The sequence below is a fragment of the Danio rerio genome, chromosome 6, assembly GCF_049306965.1.
Source record: "Danio rerio strain Tuebingen ecotype United States chromosome 6, GRCz12tu, whole genome shotgun sequence".
Taxonomy (NCBI): domain Eukaryota; kingdom Metazoa; phylum Chordata; class Actinopteri; order Cypriniformes; family Danionidae; genus Danio; species Danio rerio.
This window is the reverse complement of record NC_133181.1, coordinates 45,099,400-45,122,403: the sequence shown is the minus strand read 5'-3', so window position 1 is coordinate 45,122,403 and position 23,004 is coordinate 45,099,400. Positions and strand designations below refer to the sequence as shown.

Sequence of the window (23,004 nt, the reverse complement as noted above, 5' to 3'; positions counted from 1 at the left end):
ACCGCTACTCGGGTCTGACCCGACAATTTGCCGAACACCATGACAGTTCTCAATCACACTGAAGCTCCGCCGGATAATGTGACAGGATTTTGTCTCTAAAGGCTTCGGGCTTTGAAAATTAACAAAGGAGCCAGACAAAAACCAGCACAATAGTTCACATGCACTGCATGCCTCTGAACTTTGCCAGGCTTGAACTTACTCTGAAACACTTTGTTTGATGTTACAGTACAAAAACATCCTATTTTCCCTTCTCTACTCTCCCAGAATAGTGCAGAAAAGGCAGGAGAGCAGACTGAAGCATCATTACCACCAGGCACCGGAGTAAAGACCAAAAAAGGCCAGTCCTGATATCCACAGTAAAGGAGGCATTACATAAATTACAGGCTGAGAGAGTGGCTGTTTGCTTTGCCCGTCACAGGAGCACCAAGGTCTCTAATTAATCTCCCCTTGGCCCCTATGATTGCAAGAGACACTGGCTTTGCAAGACCAATACATGCATGGTAATGAGGGGAGAAAAGCACTTTAAAGACAGTTTGGAGAACAGCAGTAGAGATGATTTAAAAACGAAACACGTAGAGTAAGTGCACATACTAACATTTTTAATATTTCAAAAATAAAATAACAAGTGCCCAGATTAAGTATTTGAGATGGGATGTTTTCTCACTGTAAAAACATCTCATCATATACATTTCTGGAGAGCACGACGGCCAATGGCTTCTGTTTCCTTTTGCGCTACCAGTTGACAGCTTCTCTCTCTCTTCTCTCTCTCTCTTACCTCCATGTTGACAGCTTTCCTGCTGTTACCAATTTGCCCAGTAGCTCCAATAGTATCTTTATGCAACCTTGATGATGCAAGCTGAGGCTGCATATCTCAGTGTTGCAATGTCAGACACAATGCACTCAATGGAGCTAGTGATGTCACTATGTGGGGTAGGGTTAGGTGTGCACATTAAGGCCCAATCCCAATTCTACCCCTTAGCCCTTCCCCTTACCCCTTATTTTCCGCTTTCCCATGAAGAGACAGGGTGTCCCAATTCTCTTTTTCTTGAAGGCGTAGGGCTAAGGGGAAGGGGTAGATAGCCCTTCGAATGAAGATTTTTCAGGACCACACTCCAAACCAAGGAAAGAAAAGAAAGAAAGGAAAATTTCCCAGAATACACCAGCCATAACAGCTGGATTGCAGCACCCAGAAGTAAGGAGATCCATAAATTAGTATTTTTTGTCATTATTACAATTTTTTTACATCAAAAAAGCATGTTTTAATATATTCATAACCGCGTTCTTGTCTTACCGTCATGCTTTAAAAAAACCTCAGCTAAAATAAAACACGCCATATTTTTTTGCGATCTATAATCCATAATAATAACTCCTGTATAGCTGTTCCACTTCAGTAATGTCTCGTGGCTGCAAGGACCTTTTTACATTGTCTGCTATAATGATAATGTTGGTTTTTATGTGTTTATATAAATGAAGATGGCCAAGGCCTCCCTGGATTGGCGTGGGTTTCCTCTGGGTGCTCCGGTTTACCCCACAGTCCAAAGACATGCGGTACAGGTGAATTGGATAAGCTAAATTGTCCATAGTGTATGAGTGTGAATGAGTGTGTATGGATGTTTCCCAGAGATGGGTTGCAGCTAAAAGGGTATCCGCTGCATAAAACATATGCTGGATAAGTTGGCGGTTCATTCCGCTGTGGCGACCCCAGATTAATAAAGGGACTACGCCGAAAAGAAAATGAATGAATGAATATGGCCACTTTGTAATACACAGTATAGTTTCGATCTTATTGCCACAGATCATTTTGATAACAATATATATGCCTTCAATGATTTCCTGAAGATAAATACCAAAAAATAACACAATTGAAATCACAATAATGTGATCTCATATGAAGCAATGACATATGCGATGACATATGATGACGTGTTCAGGTGCTGTAGTGCTATCCCAATTCTTAGGGGTATATTTTGAAGCCCTTCTCCTTGGCCCTTAAAACCGAGAGTAAGGGGTAGGGGTACAAAAATAGAATTGGGATTGGGCCTAAAAGTATTGGATGCAGCTCAGATTGCATTGCACTAGGTCTGCCTCCAGACCCCTCTCAGTAGCTCGCCATGTGTGTCAGCGAACTTGAGACCCAGAGAGAAGTTAACCGCAATCACGGGATTTGGTTCTGGAAAAGAATGGTTCTAGAAAGCAGGCATAACAAAAACAAAAGCCAAAAAAATTTAGTAAATGAATAAATAACATGGTAATTTCTGAAAACAAGGTTAAAATCAGGCGAGGGCTTTTCTTTTTTTGGATTGCTTATGAAAACACTGTTGTTTGGTTTTGGGAAGGGGTGATCGGGGCAATCAGTGCTTTTGAAAACACAATTGGTTGGGTTTAGAGAAGGGGGTGGATGGGGGGATTGGTCGGTCGGTTAGTCAGTAAGACATTTGACAGCAAATTTGAGATCTGAAAAAGTGTATATAGCGGCCTCTGGTGGATTCGCAAAAAACCAAAACTGCAAAAAAAGCTTAGCTCCTAGGACATATTTTGTAACCACCAGAAATTTATGTAGAGGTAATTCAATAATGAGTCTGGGTTGGTTTTCCTAAAAGTTTCTCTCTAATAGCTCATTTTTTTCTTCAACCTGATAATAAATACTTAAATCATTCAACTTAACTAAACAACACTTTCAGAAATAATTATATGCAAAGGGTAGACATTAGTACCCAAATTATGGACCCTTTAGGTACAAATATGTAACTTTGAAAAATCTGCTGCCCCAGTGACAGCTCATCTAGCTTTATTTCTGACAGTGTTATTAATAGGATTGAAGGTTTGTACAGTACACCTTCTTTTTGATTGATAGTGAAAAAAACACTGTAAAAAATAACAAAAAAAAATTGTAACCTGTTTAACAGTAAGGTTTTTTTTTTTCATTTATAAACAATACCCATAAATTCACTTTCCAAAAAATCCCTAACACTTCTCTTTTATGTTTATTGTTGACATTACTATGGATAATTTTAGCTTTTGCTCTTGAGTAATGCACATTTTGCTCAATGTATTTGATACAATCAATCATAATATTCTCCTTGATAGGCTTAAAAAATATGTTGGTATTACAGCAACTAAATTGGCCTGGTTCAGGTCTTATCTATCTGAACATTATCAATTTGTATCAGTTAACAAAGAGGCATCATACAGATCAAAAGTATGATATCATCAAAAGGTGATATCATTAAAAAACATAGAGTTAGCTTCAACTGTTATGCTGATGATAAATAACTTTATATCTCCTCTCAACCTGATCATTTGAATGAGTTTACGAAATTAACAGGTTGTATAGCTGATATAAAAAATTTGATTGACTAATAACTTCTTATTACTAAATTCAGATAAAACTGAGGTCTTGCTTATTGGATCCAAAAACCTCACATGCAAAATCCTAGAATACTGTTTAACCCTTGATGGATTCTTAGTTCAGTCCTAATCTTTAGTCAAAAACAAAAAAAACTGGGTGTGATTTTTGATAGCAACCTGTCATTTGAAAGCCAGATTTCAAGCATCTGTAAAACTGCATTTTTTCATCTTAAAAATGTTGCCAAACTTTGACATATGCTATTAATGTTTGATGCGGAAAAGCTTATCCATGCTTTCATGACCTCTCGATTAGACTATTGTAATATGTTACTAGGTGGTTGCCCTGTTGGCTTAATTAACTTCAGCTAGTTCAAAATGCAGCTGCTAGAGTGCTTTCTAGAATTAAGAAATCTGATCATATTACTCCTGGACTTTCACCATTGCATTGGCTCCCTATTAAATATTGTATAATTTTAAAAAATTGACTACCTATAAAGCCCTGAACGGCTTGGCTCCCCAGTATTTGAGGGAGCTCCTGGTGTATTATAGCCCCTCACGTCCACTACGCTCAAATAATTCTGGACAACTGATTATTCCTAGAATATCAAAATCAACTGTAGGCAGTAGATGTTTCTCATATCTGGCACCTAAACTCTGGAACAGCCTTCCTAGCACACTTCGGGAAGCAGACACACTTTGTCAGTTTAAAACTAGATTAAAGACACTTCTCTTTGCATTAGCATACACATAAAACACAAATGCTTTTGAAATCCAAATCCTCTAAAGGATTGTTAATCTGCATTATTTAGGGCAACCGGAGCCAGGAACACCTCCTTACAGACATTATATTTGGAACAGCATCTACACTTATGTTAGTCTTTTTTTATTATTCCCGAGGTCTCCATAATCCTGTACCAGGTCGTATTGTGAGCAGCCTATGTGGTGGTCATGGAAGAATGGAGAGCATGAGACTGATTCCTGTAAGACGAGTCATAGCATTGATCCCGAATGGCCACCAGCCTGTGACCTCCCCCACCTGCAGCTTCTCCACGATGGACGTCCAGCGCACTCCAGCCTTCGGCGCCTAGACTGCAGCTCTGCACAAGAAGTTTGGCCAGAGAAGAAATTGTTGTGCCCTACTGAGCCTGGATTCTCTCGAGATTTTTTCCTTCACTTTTCGTTGAAGTTTGTTCCTCGCTGCTGTCACCACTGGCTTTCATGGTTCAGCACTTGTGGATTTGCTCTTCAGTGTTTGGACTCTCAGCAGTGAAAATTAAACCACACTGAACTTAACTAAACTGAAATTCAACTCTGAAAACTGAACTGACACAGTTTCAATTTACTAGAACAATTATGTTAAGCTGCTTTGACGCAATCTACATTGTAAAAGCGCTATATAGAAATAAACATGAATTGAATTGAATGCAGTTTTGTGCATTACTCTTGAGCTTTATGTTACATCTAATGTTGATAAATGATGTTTATTGCATTATTTAAATTGTATGTGTATTACCATGATGGTGTTTAATAGCTGTCCATATATATGTATGTTTCTCATCTTGTGGGAAAAGTAATTTTTGATGAACATTGGTTCATCATATGACTCTCAATTCACACATGCTTATTGTTGTGTATCTGTGTAACGGAGTGTACATGTTTGTACTTACAAAACATCGATGTATGAACAAAAAATTTATTTTTTTTACGTTTCTGTTGTATTTTTAATGGTTAGATTTGGTAACCGCAGCTGTCATTTTTTAACCATAATTTTTTACATTTTTTGTATATAGTTTAATTATAAAATCATACCACTTCAGGTTGTGATTTATTTGTTTTTCACTAGGATTTTATAAACTAAACATCAGACATGCTTTTATATTGTTAGTAATATTTCAAATGAACAATAACAGGACTGGATTGGCCATAATACTATTAGCAATTTCAACCTACCGCATATTTTTCTCAGTTTGCATATCTGAATAAAACCTTTACAAATGTACCCGTTTTGTAATAAAACAGTCATAAAACTGAATGAAGTCCATTAGGTAACACAATAAACATAAAAGAATAATTTGGGCTGTAGCGTCTCAGTGTCAGTGACTCTTTGTCTTTGACAGAAGAAGTCAGAAAAGGGGCAGCTGCAAAAGGACATCAGGGAAATTGTTTCCTATTGTGAAGCACATTAGCGAGGAACACATTTCTAAATGAAAACTCTTCTGAATGTCTCTTGCTGAAGAGTTCAGCAGGGAGATTTAACACATATGCTCGTCTAAATCTTCTAGAGGATTAGGGGATTATTGCGTCCAAAAGCAATAGACACAATATAACCCCTTTACCTTGTTTGTGATAAATTATGCAATCCAGCTTCAGCATTTGTTTGTGCACATGTGTCTGTTCGCCGTGGAAGCTGTCTGTGCTCTGTAAAGCTTAACATTCAGTTTGAAGCCTTGGGCATTGTTTGGCTCTTTCTCTCTCTCTGCAGAGCTGCCAGCCGTGTCTACATTTGCTGTCATTCAGCCTTTTCTATAAGACATGCTGCGAAGCCATATAGAGTTCCTATCCTGAAGCAGCCCATGAGCTCAACATTAAATAACATTCTGGAATTGGACCAGCACTGCTCCAACAAATCAGGAATGTTGGATGTTATGAGTTTACCTGGAGTCTATAACTAGCCCAAAGCACTCATCAGAATGATGGGAACTGGTAAAATCTGCCACGACAGCAATGAGATAAGAGCAAATTGAGAATTTGTTTCCTGTTTTTCAGATATTTGTCTTGACAAAAAGATCTCAACAACACAAGATCGCAACAAAGGCCATATTTTGACAAGGGGTTTCTAACCAGTGCTAAATGTACTGTTCTTGACGTCTATGATTTTATACTAATTTGGCTGGGAACATATTTGTTTTTATGTATATGTGTTTAAGTGTTTTTTAAACATGGGCATTAAAGTACATTATGACCATACATGTTTTATGCAAAAATTTAGGCACTCCTATGTGGCTGCATAGTAATGTGCTCTTTCTTTATAAGAGAAGATCACTGTGATATGCCATTCGGTTTCTAGAGAAAGCTAGATAAAGTCATGTTTTTCAGACCGAAATACGCACTGAAGCAGTATTGAGATGTGTGAAATTAAATTAAAACTGAAAAATAAAATCTTTTGTGTGGATTTCAAAACCTGTAGTCACTTAATACTGATAGATTACAACACAAAATTGATTTGAGTGACTCAGTGAACCTTAACAATTATGAAAAGGGATATTTAAGGTGGCTGATTGCTAGTTGTGTTTCTCCTTATTATGAACCAGAAATTGGCAACATGGGAACCTCAAAAGTTCCTGATGACCTAAAAACTAGAATAATTCACCAACATGAAATTAGGAGAGAATGCAAAAAGCTATCACAAAGGTTTAAAGTCTCTATCTTCACAGTCACAAATATAGTAAGAAAATGGAAGGCCACAGGAACCGTTCTGGTTAAGGAAAGATGTGGTCGGCTAAGAAAAATATCTGAAAAGCAAAGGCGAAGAACGAGTAGAATAGTCACAGATGAATCACAGACCACTCCCAAAGAGCTCCAGGAACATCTTGCAATTATGGTACAATCCACAAAGAACAGTTCAATGGAAGGTGATGCAGTAGCAGACATTACTGCATTCTGGACAATGCAACAAAAAGAGTCGTTTAAGGTATGCAAAGGCTCATCTGAACAAGCTTGAATCATTTTGGAAAAATATAATGTGGACAGGCGAAGATATTTCGGCGGTCACTCATAGGCTACACTGCGTGTTACAGTAGAGTGCTAAACAGCAATGTATGTTTAGCAAGCTGACAGGGAAGATGACGAGGTCACTCGCTACATTGAAACTGCTGTCATGGGAAATTAAATGGATGTTCTTGGCTGGTAGAAGATGAACAAACAATCCTACCCAAAACTTGCAAAATTAGCCAGATCAGAACTATGCATCTCGGCCTGTTGCAGCAGAGAAAGGGTGTTTGGTGCTGCTGGATGCACCATCGCAGGACAGTGTTAAAGCCATTTACAGTGGATTCATGTTTCTCCACAAACACAAGTAGCCTGTTCTCGGTGAGTAAAGCGTTTTTAAACTATAAATGAATATTAAATAAACCAAAAAATCATAATGTTGACAAAGTATACAGGCTAATGTTGGCATTATTCTTTTAATATTCAGCTTCAACATCGCCTTAAGGCCAGACTGTGAAGAGAAGTGGCGAAACAAATCCCTCAGAGCCATACCTGTCATAATTTAGAATTTATTTTAATTTAATTTGTTAAGAATAATTTAATAATTTAATAAGAAATTTTTTATTGGTGTGTTGGCCAATTAAGGCCTATTTAGAGTGCTTACGTGTTAGGATGTTAAAGAGGACTTATTATATTTCTTTGTTCGAACTTCCAAGTGGCCTATAGCCTATGTTTGTTATGAATAAATTATGTAAACATGTATAAATAGCTCATTCTTGAAAGAAGGCAAAAGGGCTGTGTGCATGTGCACTTTTGAATATTGTCGGGCTATAAACGGGTTCGGGCTTTATAAAGCTGTCAATCAAAATGTGCCTTTTGGGCTCACGCCTAATTCTGTCGGGCTCGGGCCCTTTGGGGCCTAATTTTTATGGCCCGATTACAGCACTAGTGCCCACATTTTTGCCCCTGTCTGTTTTTGAGCTAAATTGCATTGCATCTGTTAATTAAATAAATGTTATGTTAGAACTGAAATGTTGCTTTTTTCCCTGGGTTACAAAATATAAATAAATAAACACAAGTAAACAAATGTGACAAAATCAATTAAACTAATTTAATCACACTCTTTGATCCTTGATTTGCATGACTTGTTTTGTTCTTCATTCAGAAAAATAAATAATTTTAAGTCAAAGTTACTATTCTTGGATGATTCATAAAATGCAAGTCTACATCAACCAGCACTTTGTGAGTCAAAAAAGCTTCCTGCTGTATAATGATATGCGAGCACCAACTATTGACTTGCACTACAGCATATGAATCACCAGGAGCCCTGGTTAAAGTAATAATAATAATCATCATCATCATTATTTATTGAAAGATTTAACCTACATCCTGAATGCCTCGAGTACATTAACAGCCAATTTCTATTTTTGGGGTGAACTTTACAATGAACATGGAGCTCCTAAAGAGAAATGATCAATTTTGCGCTCTTTTTTTAAAACTTTTGCACTTTCATCAGACATTTTCAATTCCTTTACAAACTTTTGTGATGGGAAAAACTTTCACAGTACATCATTGAGCAAACACACACAAACGTTTCATGCCACAATAATTATTTAGGAAAATGCAAAAAAAAAAATAAATGCAAAAAAAAAAAAAACTGAAGGCAAGTTTCTTGAGTGAACAACATTTTTTCAGAAGTAAAATAAAAATTTTCAAATATTTTTTTCATCATAGTTTTTATCCTTAGGGAAAACATGCAGTTAACTGATGCTGATTTTAGAAATGGTAGATTTCTGTATTTGGCTATTTTCCTTAATTACTTTCATTATTTTGCTCTACTTTGCTCTGCATTTTATTACAATACTTGTTTCTTAGATAAGCAGTAGTATTGCTATAGCCATTGGTATAGCCCTGGCAAGTCAAAACATACACAAAGAGATGCATGGTGAATCATTAAATATCAATAATCACACATACACATTTGTACAGGATTAGATTTCTCAGAAGGCCATTGAGTTTGCTGAAAAACACTAGGTAATTTGCTCTTTCACTATTACAATGGTACGTCTTTAAAATAATTGTAAAAGCAGGAAAAGCAGGATGAATAGTTATTGCATGCGGATGATTTATTAATTCATAAGATGAAAAAAAGCCTTGAAAATGTTTTCAATGATATTGTCCCCCTCGTGATATCATAGCTACAGTTGCACTGTATTATTTCATATCTCAAACTATATTTTTATCATTATCAATCTAGTTACAGTATCTTCTTTGTTGCATATATTTAGATATGAAACAGAGACATTCTAGTAATAAAAATGTCCTCTGAGCAGTTTAGATGGTAAAACAGCAATGAAAACAAAAATGATATATTTACAAACAGAGAGAAATGGAAGTCAACGGTTTATAATGACCCTGTTGCAATTTGTCTTGTAATTCTATTATGCGTCTGTCGATGTTCAATTAGCAAAGTGCCATTTGAGCATTTACTACTCAAAAATTGTCCATCAAGGTTCCATGGGCCATAATAAGTGTGTTTTACTCTCCTCTTAACAGAGAAAAACAATCTCTCTTGCTGCAATCAAACAAATGAAGAGACGTAACATCAATTAGCTGTGAGTCAGACGTTATTTATCAAAACACATTCATATGGATGAGTTTATTTTTAGAAATGGGTACTTAGTGATCTAATTGATGGTGCATCATGTTGTTGTGTCTTTCATTTGGCACAATCATAGAGTTAGGACTGTGTGTTGTAAATGTGCTCTGGCCATGAAAGCAAAAGCTTGATTAAAAACAGAAGCATTGCCCCCAATCACATGACAATGAGAGTAACTATGCGCAATCATGGACATTATGAGTACTTTTTACCCAGCTTCTCTAAAATACCAGATTCTGATTAGTCAATCACAGAATTAAACAGTCATCTATTTTCCATCTTGCTTCTCATTTATCTATTGTGGAAAAAAAAAAATTACCACAAAAATAAACTAGTTATTACAGGTCTAGTGTAGTAAGCAAACTACAGTTTGCATTTCATAAAATCCTATAATGTGAAAAATGTGGAAAATTCAGATGGAATTGTTGAATCCATAATCCAGCCATAAATACAGGATTAGCTGTAAAATGAATGAATAAACAAATAAATGAAATTTGCCAAATCTTGGATGGACAGATAGATAAATAAATAAAAAGGTGCTGTACACCCAAACATTTTGCACTATACAGACAACCTTTGGGAACATTTAACTAAAAATTCAAAGCAAATATTGCCAAAGTAAACATCAACAAATATACATATTTTAGAATAAAATTTACTTCTCAGAATGTAATAGTAGTGATGATGATGATGATAATATTATTAATAATATAAATCATCAGCATCATCAACAATTGTTTGTATTTTTAAGGAATACAACAGAATTTGAGCAAAAGTTACTAAGATAAATTTCAATGTAGGGTTGTCGCAATACCATTAATTATTCTGATGATACTATATCAGCTTAAGTATCACGATACAGTATTGCGATACTGTAAATCATAACTCAAATAATAAAGAAAATGGTCAGAAATGCTATATTTTACATGTTATAATAGGTCTTAAATTTAATTAATAATTTCCTTTTTATGGAAAAAAAAGTATTATTTGCACGTCACTTCACCTAGAACTTATTCATTCTTTTTGTTTATTTTGTAGATAACTGAACATCAAAAAATACAATAAAATAAAGATACAAATTATATCAAATTTGATTTGTTACAAAAATAGCATTTTTCCGAAAGAAATGAGGCTATATGAAGTGGTCAAAAATTTAGTCAATAGCCCCTTTCACACAGTGATACCGGTAAATATCTGGAAAATTTCCGGAAAGAGTTTACCGGTATATTGAAAAAATCGCTGTTCACACAGGCGAGGACGTTACGGAAATTTTCCGGAAAAGAGCATTCACACATCCATTCCAAAATACCGGTAAATTCTGACATCATTCACCACAAATGAGCTTTAAACGGCTGCGCTTGTATTTGTAAACATTTGACTAAATTACAAACTCTGTGGATGATCAATATTGTGAACAACTTTCGCAGGATCACTTTCGCATGTCGAGATGTTCATAAAATGTGCGTGTGCAGGCGCTCATAGGCTGTATCACAGGCACACGCAAAGCTTGAAGGTAAACAAACAACGGCTTATCATAAGCATCTCATCGATGATTATTTACACAGTTGGCATTAAGAAGAACATATAAACGTGATCTGACTAACTTCTAGCAGCTAAATGTGTCTGGAAAAATATTCAAAGGCTTTTATTCTCACAAACCGCGCGGACGTGAATGCGTCTGACTGTTGTGATTGGCTATAGCAGACGTCTCACGTCAGCACGTTCTAGAAGTGCACGCGCTTATTACGGGAATCTTCCTTCTGCATTCACACAGCGCAGCATTCCGGCAAATTGCCGGTAATGTTACAACTTCTCTTTCCGGAAAATAGCCAGAACGAAGCAACAGGAAACAATAGCCCCTTTCACACATACAACCTTTCTGGAAAATTGCCGGCAATTTTCCGGAAAGGTCTGTATGTGTGAAAGGGGCTATTGTTTCCTGTTGCTTTTTTTTTTTCATCTATTGTGTTTTTCAGTCTTATCAAGTTACAATCCAAAAGTAATTCAAAATTTCACTGCGAGTCATTATTTAAAAAAGATTGTATCTTAATTTGAATTGTCTTTTCTACTAAAATAAAATGGTCTATTGTTGCACAAATGTGTGAGCGTTTCAGTGACTTTTCACATCCAACATTATCTATTGTAGCTAGACCGTTAATGACGATAGTACAGTTTGCAAACTAAAGTGGCACCACCAGTATTTTGGAGCTATAGTATCGCGATACTACTATAGTATCGGTAAATCATGCAACCCTATTTCAGTGTTCCAAAAATTCATAATATTTTAATATTTATGCTAAGTTTAGACTGCATGATTTTCAAAGTAGTGGTGTCACAGATGTTTTCCACACTGCATGACTGAGGTAGCGTTCTGTCGGTGTTGTGTTCACACTGTAGGATGGATTATAGGTCAATGTGGTTTCACATTGCATGTTTTTAAAGGGCACATAAGATGAAAATCATCTTTTGTAAGCTGTTTGGACAGAACTGTGTGTATGTATAGTGTGTCCACAGTCATACTGGGGTGATAGGAACACAATTAGTCTCTTTTTTTATTTTCTGATATTAAAATCCAAATCCCTCCCATTTTGACACTCACTAGCATTAAAGACACAGACAACAAAAACAGCTACATAGTGTTCAGAGCAGAAAATTGGAGAGGGGTCTGGATGCAGACCTGGTACAGTGCAATCTAAAATGCATTCAAAGCTTTTTAATGGGCTTACCTAACCCCGTCCCCTAAAATGGAAAAATTCCAGCAAGTATAATAAATAATCAGATGGGTATTTTGAGCTGAAACTTTACGGACACATTCTGAACACAAAAGAGTTATCTTAAATCTTGAAAAAGGGGTAAATTAGGTGCCCTTCAAGAATCACTAACAACATTGTCTTAGTTCACAAAATCTAACAACCAAACACCCATGAGAAGAGACCTAGAAACAATGCGAGGGGACGTAATATATCTTTTGCAACTAACTACATAATAAGAAAGAGTGGGGTAGATAGTAGTTATTTTGCTCACCTGTCTTTGTAGAGAATTAGCAATTTCTCCTCAACTTTATTTCTTTTTTGACCCAGTTTTAGATATTGCTCAGATGACATGTCAAACAGACACGGGTGCTCCTGGTAAATTTTCACTAGTTTTTCCTCCATTTCTTGAGTCTAAATAGACCGAAAATTAAGCGCTTTTAACTTCTTCCCCAACCCCCAACTGGCCTGCAGATACCCATACTAGTGGATGGTGCTCTCTCAATGGTTGTAGGTGATCGCCGATGTTATTTTTAATCAGAACACATCTCAGACGGCAAGATTTTGTATCACCGACAGCTCAAGATATTTAGCCTGCCAATATCTCACGGGTGTCGACGACTCATCTGCGATTTTCTCAGATGGCATCTATGATAGTTCACACAGTGTGATTGTTACTCACATAAACGAGCATCAATTTGCCTGTGATTTCAGCCATTTGTCTGCGATTTCTTAAAACCTGTCGGCGAGTCAAAATCAGGGCTAAAATCATGCAGTCTGAACTCGGCATTAGATGCTAAATTGAAAACATTTTCAGATTTAACTGAGTTAGTCATGTTTGTTTATTACTAAAATCTAAAATTTCTAATAAAATATCCCAGAACAAAAAATAAATACAGTTCAGAAAAAACTAACTAACTAATCTCATTTGACTCTACTTACATGCACTGCACAACAACATACAGTGCACATAACTGTCAGGTGACTATATATGTATTACATTTTTAATCAAGGCCGAATTTGACATGTTTACAGCCTGAGGCGTCCAGAGGCATCTAGAAAGATAAAATGCATTCTAAATGCAGCTTTAATGCCGTCTAAAATAAAATTATTTTTCATTTTCCTTCAGCTTAGTCCCTTTATCTCATTAGTCCCTTTAATCTCATTTGACTCTACTTACATGCACTGCACAACAACATACAGTGCACATAACTGTCAGGTGACTATATATGTATTACATTTTTAATCAAGGCCGAATTTGACATGTTTACAGCCTGAGGCGTCCAGAGGCATCTAGAAAGATAAAATGCATTCTAAATGCAGCTTTAATGCCGTCTAAAATAAAATTATTTTTCATTTTCCTTCAGCTTAGTCCCTTTATTCATAAGGGGTTGCCACAGTAGAATGAACCACCAACTTATCCAGCATATGTTTTACGCGGCAGATGCCCTTCCAGCTGCAGCCCAGTTCTGGGAAACACACATACACTCTCATTTACACACATACACTACGGCCAATTTAGTTTATTCAATTCACCTATAGCGCATGTCTTTGGACTTTGGGCGAAACCGGAGCACCTGGAGACACCCACTCCAAACGAGGCAAAGATTTAATAAGTCATTTTTTATAACTGATTTATTTTATCTTTGTCATGATGACAGTGCAAACCACTGAGCCATCGTGTCAACTCAAAATGAAATGATTAATTATCAACTGGAATCATCTAGAAAGCTATGCTAACCATGTTTTATCAGTTCAAACATTTTCAGAAATGTTTATCCTCAATTTGCAACCAAGCATAGATGAATCATGAAAAGCACTTAATATCAGATCAACAATGAGTCAGATGTGCTGATGCTACAGTGAAACACCTGACCCTCCCAGAGAGATATGAACTAATGATGGACATTTGAAGATTTGACATTTTCAGTCTTTGCGAGATCTGATTCTCAGCTATGGTAATACATTAGATAAAGACACCGCTAATTTACATAAAGCAGAAAGAGGACTGAAATTTGCATAAACCCTATATAACCCCAGCTAATCTATATTCATTTACAGTGAGCTCGCAACCCATTTACTTGTTATTCACTTTCAACACAGCCCTTTTATTTACCACACATCATTCTCAATATTATTTACAATGATGTGAAATTAATATACAGCAGCTTGTCTGGATTCATGATGTTGAGTAAAAACAATGTGAGCTATTCACAACATGACTCAAACATGGAAAAATATACCTCGAATCGGCAATATGATTTATTTTTTCAGATTAATCATACGATCCTCTCAGTCTTTTTTGTTCAGTGCAGAGAGGGTGTCAAAAGATTTTTTTTTTTTTTTATTGTAATGCATTAAACATTTTAACTGTGTAAAAAAAGCAATGGGAATAACCTTAGAGGTGAACTCTTTTCACAAATACAAAGCAAGAGTGCAGTTCATGTCTTTCATCCATCACTCCACAGTTAACAATCAGCTCAGTCAAAAGGAAAGTTTCACTTTGAAGAATATGAGCTATTCTAGTTTATTCATATCCTATTATTTTTTTTTTTCACATATTTTTTCTCAAATTAAAACTGCTAAAATGAAGCTCCATCTCTGCATTTCTATCAATCAAAACAATTGACATATATCAATTTTAATATACACCATATATATATATATGGTATATATATATATATATGTAATGTCAATTGTATGTGTGTGTGTGTGTGTGTGTGTGTGTGTGTGTGTGTGTGTGTGTGTGTGTGTGTGTGTGTGTGTGTRTATATATATATATATATATATATATATATATATACATACACACACACACACACACACACACACACACACACACACACACACACACACACACAGTTGAAGTCAAAATTAATAGTCCCCATTGAATTCTTTTTCTTTTTTAAACATTTACCAAATTATGTTTAACAGAGCAAGGAAACTTTCACAGTATTTTTAATAATATTTTTTCTTCTAGAGAAACTCTAATTTGTTTTATTTTGGCTTTAACTAATTTAATGGAGTGATAAAACAGTAGAATAACATGCTTAATATTTCCCCCTTTCTGTGGACAAAAAAAAAACACTTGTTCAATCAACCAAAAACTGTGCTATTTTCTGTTAAATCACTAAGGAAGAAATAAAAAAAAAGCTGAGCACTTTAAACTTTTTGTCACCAAAAAAAAAAAATGTGTGTTGGCTACTCTCTCTGTTAAAATTTCATATGATTTTTGACCTTATTATGTAATTATGTAAAATGTTGATTGATCGATTGATTAGTTTTATTAATTTTGTTGCTTCTGCTAAATTACATTTTATGTTCAAAAGCACCTTCACACTTTTTTTATCATGTTGTTAGAAGGAATAGTAAAAAAAGGCTATATATATATATATATATATATATATATATATATATATATATATATATATATATATATATATATACAGATAAGAATCCCTCACATTCAGGTCAAAAACACATCATATTTCATGTCCAACTATTAAATATTGCAGTGTACCATATTTCTGGTGAAATGGGTCTATAGATGGACACCACAGGCCTAGCAGACAGCAGGAATCTTAGGTCTCTTCAAAGGGTGAATCTTATCAAGCTGTGGTGAAACAGTAGGTGCCAGATGGCTCAGTACAGCACCAACACACACACACACACACACACACACACACACACACACCACACACACACACACACACACACACACACACACACACACACACACACACACACACACACACACACACACACACACACACACACACACACACACACAAACACACATACAAATCTCCCTCTGATGTTCACCAAAATGAAATCTGACACAAGCTCTAAAGCTGACCGCTCAATAAACATACAGTACACGTCATTCACACCGCATATTCAAATGCTCAACTGTACTTTTGGACACAAAAAGTGTGAGTGGAAACATTCCTAAGACCCAACGGACAACATGAAAGCGCACAATACAACCTTCAAAGAGGGCAGTGTATCTTATCTTACCTGTCAAACACCTCCACAAAGACACAAGCCGGAGAAGTCAGAAGCTTCCCAAAAAGACCTGTGTAGTGTTCCCTCTGTAGAACAGCTAATTGGAAGATTTATGTGCGTATTAAGAAGCCTGGATTTGATTCACACCCAGTCGACTAATCTGTCCATTCTGTTCCTTATGTTGTTTGTTGCCTTGGTTACAGTCATACATAAATGCAGTGGTACAGTACAATGCGGCTGCTTTAGAGTACAGACAACAGTAGTTGGGCTGGTGGATTCGAGACATTGCGCAGACCTCTACAAGTCTACATGTACTGTAAGGGCTCATCTCAAACAGAGGTGAATAACAAATCCTACTCTACCGTGAGAAGTTACTATATGCTTTGAAAAAATAGAGATCAAAGTCAGGGGTCAGATTAACAAAACTGGGTAAATTAGCATGGGAGAGCTATCCCATTAAAAGGTGGAGAGCTACTTAAAGTTCTGATGTACTGATGATGCAAAAATGAGAGAACACAGACACAGCAGCTCATTTGACCAGCGCAGTGCAAATCAGGTCACAGACAAGCAGAATCGATGAGGATGATAAGATGTGGGTAAAATGAGATAAAACATGATTTGGGGCATTAAAAAACGGTGCAACATTGTACGTTTCTGACGTGGAATGTGTAAAAGATGCTAGGGTATGCACAGTGATTAATTTGTAAATTTACAGGTCCTGGAACAGATAGGGGTAACGGATCCAGAATGTTACCAGAGGAGGGAGAGGTAACGAAACTTTTGCGGAACAATCAAATTGGTGGGCCTATTTAGGTTAATTGCAGCTTGCATTAGTAGCTTTTATGGTGTGCATGTCAATACCGGTGCAAGTGTAACTGGCGCTCATGGCCAGAGTTTGGGAGATTACTTTGGAAATGTAATGGATTACAGATAAAAAATTGCCCTATTTGAAATGTAATAAGTAGTGTACCTTTTCGATTACTTTATAAAAGTAAAGTAACTGATTAAATCTGATTACTTTTTAATTACTTTTAAGTTTCTAATGCACATTTTTAACTAAATCATTTTTAAGCATTTATACCAAGCAGGTGTGACCTTACGGTAGCTCTGTACTGTTAGAATTTCAAAATCTTTCATTCCTTGAATTAAGATTATATTCATTTAATTTTAAAGTAAAGCCACCACAAAACCAGACCTTAACAAAAATTGTTTACTGTTGTTACTAAATCAAAGATTTTGTGCAGGGTGTAACTATCATGAACAAATAGTAATTACCATAGTATACCTCAGCCTTTACTACAGTAAACTATAGATAAATCTCCTCTCCCTTAGTCATCTTTCCATCAAGGAAATTTCTCATGTTAGCCTAATTTGTTGGCGACGTCACCAATCAGAGCGAAAGGTGGCAGTAACGCACTAAAAAGTTTGTTGTTGACCACCGAAAAACAGGAAGAAGAAATCCTCATTCTCACCATCATATGGATTTACCTTAATCGGCTAGACACCAGCCTCACAGCTTTGTGAATGTCGGTGCTGTCACATATTGATCCGTGATCAGTAAATGTAGCTTGTGTTGACGCTACTGCACTGCTTGACTAAAAAAATAGCTTTACTACTGAAAAGCTTTATTAATTTATAAAGTAGCAATGCTACTGCCATGCTACTGAGAAATTAGCTAGTAGCGTCACTACTTAAATCGATGCTACTACCCAACACTGTTAATGTGATAAAATCGCTTAGGCCAGAGGAGTCTGTTGGTGCCCTGAATTTCACAAATGCATAACTTTGTGTGTGATACTATATCATTGGAAATGAAAGGGTGTGTTTTTAGTTCTGTACACTCACAATAATGACAAAAGCCATTTGCTATTATAAAATAAAGACAACACAGGCTCATTCTGAAAACCAGTTTGTCCAGTTAGCTCATCGTGTACATCACCGGATAAAGAGAGAAGTTGACCACGACGATCGGGTTCGAGTCCGGGGAAGAGCGATTCCAAAAATCATGTAAGAAAAAAACAGAATCCAAAAAATAAAATGAACGGGAGAACAACAGGGTGAGAATGTGGTAAAATCCGAAAAGGTGGTAAAAATCAGATGAGGGCTTTTCTTTTTCTTGCCGGCTTTTGTAAATTGTTGGTTGGGTTTAGGGAAGTAAGCGGGTGGGCGGGTCAATCTGTAAAATTGGTTGGGTTTAGAGAAGGAGGAGGGTGGGTCAGTCAATTGGCCGGTCGCCCAGTAAATCATTCAGTCATTCAGTCGGTTGACAGCGACCTCTGGTGGGTTCACGGGAGAACAGCGCAGGCGCGAACGGCACATTTAAGATGTGAAAAAGCGTACACAGCGGCCTCTTGCAGATTTGCAAAAACAAAAACTCCAGAAAAGTCAGAGGGACTACGTTTTCAGAATAAGCATGGGTTGAATAAAGAAAGGCTAGAAAAACAAATTTTGCACTGAACTGTTATATTTGCACCCTTCTCGGATTTCAGGGTGAAATAATTTTTAAATTTCCAGCAATGAAATGCATTTTCATCACTTGCTATGGTGGCAGCTCTTAGACTGATTGTAGTAGCCTAATGCTTTAGCGGCAGAGAGGATTAACGTAACTGGTAGACGTGGTGCGCCGCAATCAAACCGGAAAATCAAAAGCATCAGAATAGCACCACTTTAATAAATGGCCTTAGCAGAAGGCATCGTGCATATCAAAAACAGACAAAGCAACAGATTATTATTATTCAACATATTTAGATGTAACCCCATTTAAAATCTTTAACATTTTCATAAGTAACTAACTTAATTACACATTTTTTATATGATATTTTGTTTTTCTGCGATATATATTGCGATATGATTTTCATGAAATTATTTGAATAGCTCTATTTGGAATGATTACATTCATCTAGATAGATTGGGAAGATCAAGTCTTTTTCTATGCAGTGTGTGCATAAATTATAATAAATTAAAAGCATATAAGGCCACTGAACCTAACATCTAAAAATATTTTAATTTCACCTTTAAGATGCTTTGTACAGTGAGTAATATTATTTTTTAATTTCGCAAAGTTCCGTGTATAACTTTCACAGACTGCAGTGATATGCACCGAACAAAGACTGCTGCTCAGTTAACTTCATTTCCTGGCTGTTCTGGGCATGATTCCACTGAACAACATTGAGGGTGGATCACTTAACAACAAGCACCCGCCTCATGATAACACCGTTTCCCAGGCAACCAAAAAAAGGAGGGAAAAGCAATAGCTTCTGGATTCCAACAGACTATAAAAGCAAAGATGTTGCTCTATTTTATTCCATGGCTGCTTTTCAAATATTAGCTTGCAGTGAGAGAACCACAACAACGCTTCTCCAGAGAAGTCTCAAATGCTCAAGCTTTAACTTGGAAGTCTTACATCAGACTGCTCTCTTGCTGGGTTAGTGCTAGTTTGGGGAATTGGTGATGGGTATGTTATAGCAGCAAGCAATTTCTCCTAAATGCTGTAATACGATAAAACACATCCCTCTGAGCTTTCCATGTTAAGACACTTGGCTTCCATATTCAAACTACTAACCCAAGCCATCGAATGACTGTGAAATTTAAACCTAAAAAACAATTATATTAAAACCCTAATTAAAAACCATGATCACAAAGTCAGAAACCCTCGTTATTTTCATCCGAATAAAGACCAGATCAATGATATTCTGTTGCACATCTAATTAAGCTGCATTCAGGCTAATGTTTTTAATAAATATAAACTGACTTCCTAAGAGAACTTTTATCTACAGTTACTGGAAAAAATAACGCAGTTGTGGTGCTTTAACATCCCTTGAACTTGTGTGAAACTAATGACTCCAACAAATCCACTAACCGTGTTCATAAGTCCAGCTCCATTAGACCTGCACGGACTAATGCATCTCCAGATGGTGATGGAAATGTTGCCTATATGAGTGGGTGGGTGAAATATTAATTAACATTTCCATTTTACAATCCCCTTTAGGTCTGACACCGGACAGAGAGTCAAATCCAAGTCAGTCTCTGACATATAAAGTCCTGAATCAGTTAAACCAGTGAAAGTTTTAGCATTTTTTTCCATTCAGAATTATATTTAAATGAAAAAAATACATTCAAACACATTTGTTTGCATCTAAAATTCACATTTAATAAAGTTATTATTAGTCCTTATTTAAATAAGTGTATTCTATGTCAGGAGACAGGACAGATTGAGAGACTCTTGGGGGCATGATCCATGAATCTAGGTCATGAGGGCATGTGTTGTCATAAACAAGGTCCCCCATAGAAACTGTAGATTATTATTTATCTTTTACTCTTTTTTTCTACTCCAGTCTCTCTCTATTTCTCTCCCTGCTTTTCTCATTCACACTTAAGCACAGACGCACTGATGCTCGTCCTCTTATTTTATATCCTCAGAAGCCGCTCCAGGGAATTTGGTGTCAACTGGAGGTTTCCATTTAGGCAGAAATAAAACAGAGGATCTCAGCATTTCAAACATGCACAGACTGCATCTCAGTGACTCTTCTCCCATGAGAAAGCTGTCTCTCCCGGCTATGGCAAGAGTGTCACAGTGATTGTGTTAAGCACTTATTTTATAGATTATGTTCATGTGTCGGGCAGATGATTCAGACTAAATCATGTTATAACAGCACTGATTTTGAGGTCATTAAATCTTCTATTCATTCTCAATAAATGCTTTTGGATATTTTACATATTTATTAGTTTTAAAATGTGCATACTGAAGCTAGTAGAAATTATGCTGTTTTAACCAGTTGTAAAATATCAACGCAAACTGTCTGATGAATGTTCATATACATATGTTTCTGACAAATCGTTTCACCCAATTTAAACAGAAACAACTCAATTAGACATTTTGTAGAGTGAAACTGCTAAATTAATAATTTCCCCCTTTAGAAAATTTCTGAAAAAAGAATTTCTGTGATTTTTCAATTACTGTGATTTGTTGACGATTTCAAAATGGCCCTTAATTTAATTATTATATTCACTTTTCCTCAGACAATCCATCTCATGAACACTTTATGATAGTAATTGTGAAACGAACATCACATCTGTTTATACACGTATACACTTATTTATTTAACAACATACCTTACTGGCCAATTTGCACATATAGCTGCACATGTAATTTTGTATAGTAATTTACCTGTACATACACTTGTCAATTTGTATATTTGAGCAATTCCAGCATTATGGATGTGACATTTGCAATAAAAACTCAAAACATAAATTCACATGGAAAGTATACGTTAATATTATATTGAAGCATGCTTATATTTTCCAAAACAACTAACCACAAAGTTAAGGGAGCAGAAATACATTAATCAGTAAACATTTTTTATATATTATATGAGGAAACGTGTGAAGGATGTGACAAAATAAGTTTTTAAAAAATTAAAATCATTAAAATCATTGATTTTATTTTATTTGACATTTTTGCATTTATGAGGGAAAAGCTTTGTCATGGATGTGACACTTTTCCGTTATGGATGTGACCGATGTGAAATTGACACTTGTGTGACTTTGGTAAATTAAATATAATAGTTTGAAAACACTGACAGATACTTTTTTGAGCATTTTTAAGTACTGTAAAACACTTGCTTATAGGGCTGGTTGATTAATCGAAAAATAATCAAAATTGACATTAAGAACCTATAATCGATCAAATTTTTCCAGGTACATTTTTTCAATTGCTGGTGTCATGTGACCCCGCTCTGTTAAGGCTGATTTATACTTCTACAGTATGTCAAATGCACAGGTATGGTCTGGCACAGCCTTCATGCTGCATGCCTACAAACTCCTCAAAAAAGATTTGACTACACGTCGCACGTTTGTACTACATTGACGATGATTGGAAGCTGCGCCAAAAAAGCAATTACAATAATATAATTATTTACATTAAAATATTTGTTTACAGAAGATGCAAAAACTGCAATGTTTAAAATATTATTTACACAATATACACAAGCTATTTTATATAGAAGAGATACAGCTTATTTTCTACAATTAATATGTAAAACTTTGAAAATAATTAATCTTGTTTCCAAAAGTGCAAGTTATTTATTTTCACTTTATAAGAAAAAAGTGACTTTTGGTTTTAGGCAATAGTGTGTGTTTCCTTCAATTATTTTAAAATCAACTAACACAAACTTCGCATACAAACTAATATGTGAGCACATTTACTGTACAAAACCTGTCAGTGAACTATGAGGGCAAAAAATGATAATAATATTAAAATAATCATTAATTATTCGTAATCGAGTTAAAATGTTAAATTAATGAGATTTTGATTTTAGGCCACATTGCCCAGCCCTACCTGCTTACACAAAAAAAAAATGTAGAAACGGTTTCTCTATTTTGGTGAAAACCTTAATTTTTCATGGAAAGGTTGGCATTTGCATGGAATTGCTCATTTGCATTCACTATTTACTTTTAAATGTAAAATATATTCAATATCTTTTTTTTTTTTTTTTTTTGTCGTGTCTGTCATTCTGTTGCACTGTAGAAGCTCTG

The 23,004-nt window shown here is 35.8% G+C and overlaps 1 protein-coding gene across 4 annotated transcripts in view; it reads right to left on the bottom strand.

Annotated features, from left to right (window-relative positions):
• The window catches only part of camkva (CaM kinase-like vesicle-associated a), a 54,240-nt gene that overhangs the window by 28,007 nt on the left and 3,229 nt on the right, over nt 1–23,004 (bottom strand). The window contains exon 1 of one of the 4 annotated variants that reach the window (XR_012408135.1): nt 16,483–16,671. The exons of 2 other annotated variants lie outside the window; for them this stretch is intronic. The gene's annotated coding sequence lies outside the window, so the exon portion shown is untranslated. Of the gene's footprint in view, nt 1–16,482; nt 16,691–23,004 lie in introns of those variants that run through there. One more of the 4 variants, XM_009302625.5, reaches the window with a different exon arrangement.